The 5814-nt window shown below is 36.9% G+C and overlaps 1 non-coding gene across 1 annotated transcript; it reads right to left on the bottom strand.

Annotated features, from left to right (window-relative positions):
• Nucleotides 1–1748: 1748 nt before the first annotated feature.
• On the bottom strand, nt 1749–1820 carry TRNAD-GUC (transfer RNA aspartic acid (anticodon GUC)). The gene has a single exon. It is a non-coding gene; the product is annotated as a tRNA-Asp (tRNA).
• Nucleotides 1821–5814: the final 3994 nt, after the last annotated feature.

The following is a 5814-nucleotide window of genomic DNA, read 5'->3' as shown; positions in this document are numbered from 1 at the left end:
GAAGCAAATATACTTATGTTAGATATTGGAAATCTAAATGGATGAACAAACCCCAAAATATTTACTTGTACCTGGGATAGTGTGGATAACCCATTTACAAAGTTCCCATGTGCAAAAAGGTCCAAAGCTCCATGTCCTGTCGTAGCAATGGCAGTAACTGAACCATTACCTGGCATCTCTCAGGCCTGCTGTTATGTTTGCAAACTTGGAAAAGACCCTGTAAACCTTTGGTCTCTTTTTCATTAAAATATTTGATCTCTTTTTCATTAAAATCTTTGGTCTCTTTTTCATTAAAACAGTTTTGGGATCAGAAAACAGTAGTGCTCTCCAGTTGCAGTTATGTAGCTCTAGTCTATGCACTATTTAAAGTGACACAAATCCATCATTTTAAGGACTTAATTTCTAAAACTAGGCTCCATGCCCAGTGTGGAGCCCAAAGTAGGGCTTGAACTCACGTCCCTGAGATCAGGACCTGAGTGGAGATGGAGTCAGACACTTAACCGGCTGAGCTACTCAGGCACTCCCCCATCACTTTACAGTGTGATCGTCTCAAAATAATTTAAAATAATAATTAAAAAAAACTCTGATGCCTTGCCTCTATTCTGAGAAGACATCTGTTGTCATGCCTGCATATATAGTCCATAAAATGGACTGTATCTCATCCCCAAATACTCTCCCCTCTGCTCTTTGGCCCTTTCAGCTACATGCTGGCCAGATTCATAGATAGTACAAGTTGACATTTTAATATAAAGTCATTATTTGTCCCTTTTTGGCATAAAACATGCTCTATTCCTATATCCCTTTATATATTTATTTATAAATATAAAACCTATTAATTTACATGCCTGTATGCACACAGTGCAGTTGTGAAATGGGTGAGTTAATTCCATTGCAGACTCTCCCTCATTGTGCTCTCCTCACTCGCTCCTAATCCAATGGCAACAGAGTTCAAGGCATTTCTAGACCTAAATATTTTCTGAGTCCAATTCCCAAGCTGACTTTATCTCACATAGAGTCCTGCCTGTGACTATCTTGTAAGCGGAATCCCTACTTAAAGTTCCCCTACCTTGATTGAGTCCTCATTATGCTAAACTTTCCATTCCTAGACCTGGTATAATCTAGACCACATATATTTTTCCACATTTCTGGGGTAAAATGAAAGCTAAAATGAAAAAAAAAAGTGCAAGTGCCTCAGTGTTTAAGTGACCTAAAATATAAGTTAATAAAGTAAGTTTGGTATGATTCCAAATTTGTCAGGTTAAAGTTTTTTTTAAATCATTTGAATCAGAATTTATTGGAAAGCGCAAACACAACGAATACTGTTACACTGAAAAGAAATAAAAAATTAAAAAGAATTTATTGGAAGTAGCAAATATAAATAACTGTATACATACATACATGTGTGTGTGTGTGTGTGTGTGTATGTGTGTGTTTGGTTTCTTCATTTAACCAGCTAAATTAGTTATAACAAGAAAGACTTCTAGTCATGCTAAAATTATTGTGTTTTCTTTCTGTAATCTTTATCTTGTACTTCTTTTTTTTTTTTTTTTTAAGATTTTATTTATTTATTTGACAGAGAGAAATCACAAGTAGATGGAGAGGCAGGCAGAGAGAGAGAGAGGGAAGCAGGCTCCCTGCTGAGCAGAGAGCCCGATGCGGGACTCGATCCCAGGAACATGAGATCATGACCTGAGCCGAAGGCAGCGGCTTAACCCACTGAGCCACCCAGGCGCCCCAAAGGCAACCATCTCCCCGTCGGGGAATTGAACCCCGGTCTCCCGCGTGACAGGCGGGGATACTAACCACTATACTAACGAGGAGCCTTTATCTTGTACTTCTGGGATCAAAGCCTCAAGACTAGATAACTTTTTACAATGAAGTCATATCAATTATACGAGGATAAATTGTCCTTATTTAAGCCATAATAGAGCCATGTGGGAAAATGTTGATTTTAGGAGAATAATGTATATTTAAAATCAGAGGCTCATATGTGTATTTAATGGAAATTGCAATGTAAGTTTGGGGTTGGAAGTTGGTCAGGAATGCATATAATCTGGAAACTATGAAGAGCTAGGGAAAAGTGTTTATCATAGGAAGATGATAAAATGTGGAGATGATGGAACTATTATAGTACTCCTCCATTCCTTTATACATGTGTGCATCTAATATATATTTACATATAATATATATTTATACATATTTATATAATTTTATATTTATTTCATTTTATTTATGTTAATAAATTATTTACTAATAAATACATTTATTTATTTTAGAGAGAGAATACAAGCGGGGTGAAGGGGAGAGAGGGAATCCTCCAGTAGACTCCCTGCTGAGTGCGGAGCCCAGCATGAGGCTCTGTCCCAGGACCTTGCGATCATGACCTGAGCCAAAATCAAATGTTGCTGCTTAACTGACTGTGCCACTCAGGCGCCCTATATATACATAGTTTTATTCCTAAAAGAATACAAGGTGAATTCATAAAGATCATATCTAGATATAAAAATCAGATTATCTTACATTCAGCATCTTTTGTTTGCCAAAAACGTTGTATTCAATGTTAAGATAATATTGTTTGAGCTTTAATTATAATTTGAGCAATGTGATTTCACATGAATTTAAATATTGCAACACATGTTGCAACACAACAATAAACTTTAAAGGATCAAATATAAGAAAAAATAAGGAAATGCTTTTTAAAAACCTTTTAATATCACAATTATTAATGTGTACATATTTTTAAAAATTTATTTTATTTATTTGACAGAGATCACAAGTAGGCAGAGAGGCAGGCAGAGAGAGAGAGAGAGAGAGAGAGAGAAGAGGAAGCAGGCTCCCTGCTGAGCAGAGAGCCTATGCGGAGCTTGATTCCAGGACCCTGGGATCATGACCTTAGCTGAAGGCAGAGGCTTTAACCCACTAAGCCACCCAGGTGTCCCACGTGTACTTATCTTAAAAGAAATATATATTAAAAAAAATATGGGTGGGTGGCTCAGTTGGTTAAGCGACTGCCTTTGGAGTCCTGCATTGGGCTCCCAGCTCCCAGCTCCCAGATTCCATGGGGAATCTGCTTCTCCCTCTGACCTCCCTTCTCATGCTCTCTCTCACTCTCTCTTTCTCTCTCAAATAAATAAAATCTTAAAAAAAAAAAAAAAAAAAAAGAAATACAAACCTAAGGACAGTAACCCGTAAGTCACTGATTACATCTTCTGCAAGATGTTACATTTCACGAACTCCTGCTGTTACAGGCTTCTGCTCCTTATTTGATTTATTTTGATCCTATTTACAGAAGATGTAAGACATTTAAAAACAAAGGATAAAATCAAATTTCTTAATATCCATTTGTTGATTCAGCTGATGTCTAAGGGTACGGTGATTCTTACAATATGATTTTGTTTAATTAAATCTGTGTGGAGGAAAATTCTCTATAGCCAAGCAGTTTGTTCAGACTTGGGCGTGGGGCGGGGGGGGGGGGCATGTGTAGAAACAGGAAGACTCTGTTTAGCTTTGCACACATCTGTGTGTCACCCCAAACACCCAACTTCAGGCCCACGGTTGTAATTACATCATAACCAAATGTAATTGCTTGGCGATAACCAACTGAGACACCCACCCATATTTTTTTAATATATATTTCTTTTAAGATAAGTACATGTGGGACACCTGGGTGGCTCAGTGGGTTAAAGCCTCTGCAGATTTCTATCACTTTTTACTGAAATTTAAGTTTATGTATCTTCTTCCTTCACTGGTATATAAGTTGCAACAGTTTCTACATTTGTGACAATTTATTCACAATTCATTTCCTAGTGTCTAGAAAAATGCTTGGCTTACCATTGTCTCAAAATTAAAGAAGGATGAATGAACGGGATGTTTTATGACTTACTGATAATCCAGCTGTGAGTGTCCAGTGGCTTCTTTTAGTAGACTCTGTCTGATGCTTCTATCCAAACCACAATCTCAGGTTGATTTTAAAATGTTGACTGAGACCTCAAAACATGACTTTAGTTTACTTATTCAATTGTTAATTTGTATCTCTTGGAAAAACAGTGTAGATATCGTGTATTTTTGAATATATGTGCATTATGGTAAGAGTTGCTATTGAGTTAGACGTCTACTGCTTATTTCTTTAGTGGCATCAGTTCATCCATTTTAATCTTTCAGTTGGAATGAATGACTATTAAAATTGACATTTCACAGTGTCAGCTTTGCCTTTGTTTTTATCATTACTTACTCCATTTGAAAGAATAGGTAATAGAGACTCGAGAAATTACGAAAAGATATAGAAAAAGCACTGACAACAATTTGATTTAAATATTAGGAAATAAAAATAAGGACTAGAGAAAAGTTGTACAAGTTTTACTGCATATATGAAAAAATTGGATTTCCTGCTCATTTCCAGCTCCATATATTTTAAACAACATGTTTCGTAGCCAAATTTTGATTCTAAGCCAAGCAAATGCAGTAGTGGAAAGGTCATTCTGCAGAAATAATAGTATTTTAACTTCCTCATCTCCGGGTGAGTTAATGCCATGTTGCAGATGCCTTCCCCATTTAGATAAGAGAAGATAAAGGAAATTGTATTGCAATTTTAATATTTCCTTTGTCACTGTGAATAAAATCCATTAATGCTAAGGCTTTTACAAAGCCGTCCTGTGTGAACAGAAAATACAACCAGGTTATTAACCAAATGTAATTGCTTGGCGATAACAGACTCTTTGAGTCTCTATTTGAAGCATATTTAACTTCAAAAAGGCTATCAATTAGGACACTACATTTAAAGCAAGCAGAAAAATTATGTATGGACACTTCTAACAAAAGGGTGACATTTTCATAAAATAGTACATATCATTTTAGAATACCAAATTCATTCTTTACTATTGTTTAAATCGAAAGAACTTAATACATATTTTTGGTCACCTGCTGCTGAAAGACATGAAGTAAATGGACATGCCCAAGCCCCACACAGTGTCTGGAATACACATCCAGGTCATGTTACCCTGAATCCTGGTGAGTCTGTCCACACAGTTCAGATGAGGACTACAAAATGCAGCGTGCACCTGTCTGGGTGTATTCCTAAGTAGCCCTAGCCTAGGTTAACTAGAACATCAGAAGGTGAAAATATGGTTCATTGTCTTTATAACTTTGATACCTAATTTTGAAATCCTAAGTCTGGAGCATTTTGTGTTCAGTGGGGTCATTTGTATTTCCTGACTTTGATAGAAACCTGAGCCCAAACCCTAGCTCTACAGAAAGACAATAAGATAATCATTTTGAGGGATGCCTCTGGAACAGGCATTCTTCAAAACACACAATAAATATCATACCCTGAATTTGGACAATCATTTCAGTGTTTGTTTAGGGAAGAAGTTCCCATAAGCTCATGAGCTCTACTAAGCATGGTTTTTACTCTGTGCTTTTTTTCCCCCATGAAGAGGGAATTAATCTAATAAGTCCAACGGGCAACCCTCTATTCAGTAGAGACACTACACTTCCAGAGATCTGTTTGAGATTGTGACTTCTCTTCTGCCTGTGCCCACCTCCTCCAATCACTGTTGCTTTCTTATAGGCCAGGCATCATGCTTCTCAGGTCCTTGTCCTCATGTGTCTTGGCATTTCCCCGTCTCTTTCCCCCTTACAATTAGATTAGTAAATTTATTCTTGAACTGTTTCTATGTGATAGACACATAAGTAATTGTTCTTTCCATGCCAACCCCCCTCCAAAAAAGGGATGATGTTCCTTGCTTCATCACCTACACTTTTACTATCCATGAGCCAGATCATAAAAACCAAATCCAGAAATCCTGATCTTTGGCA

Source organism: Mustela nigripes, chromosome 8, assembly GCF_022355385.1.
Source record: "Mustela nigripes isolate SB6536 chromosome 8, MUSNIG.SB6536, whole genome shotgun sequence".
Lineage (NCBI taxonomy): Eukaryota > Metazoa > Chordata > Mammalia > Carnivora > Mustelidae > Mustela > Mustela nigripes.
This window is presented reverse-complemented; position numbering and strand designations above follow the sequence as displayed.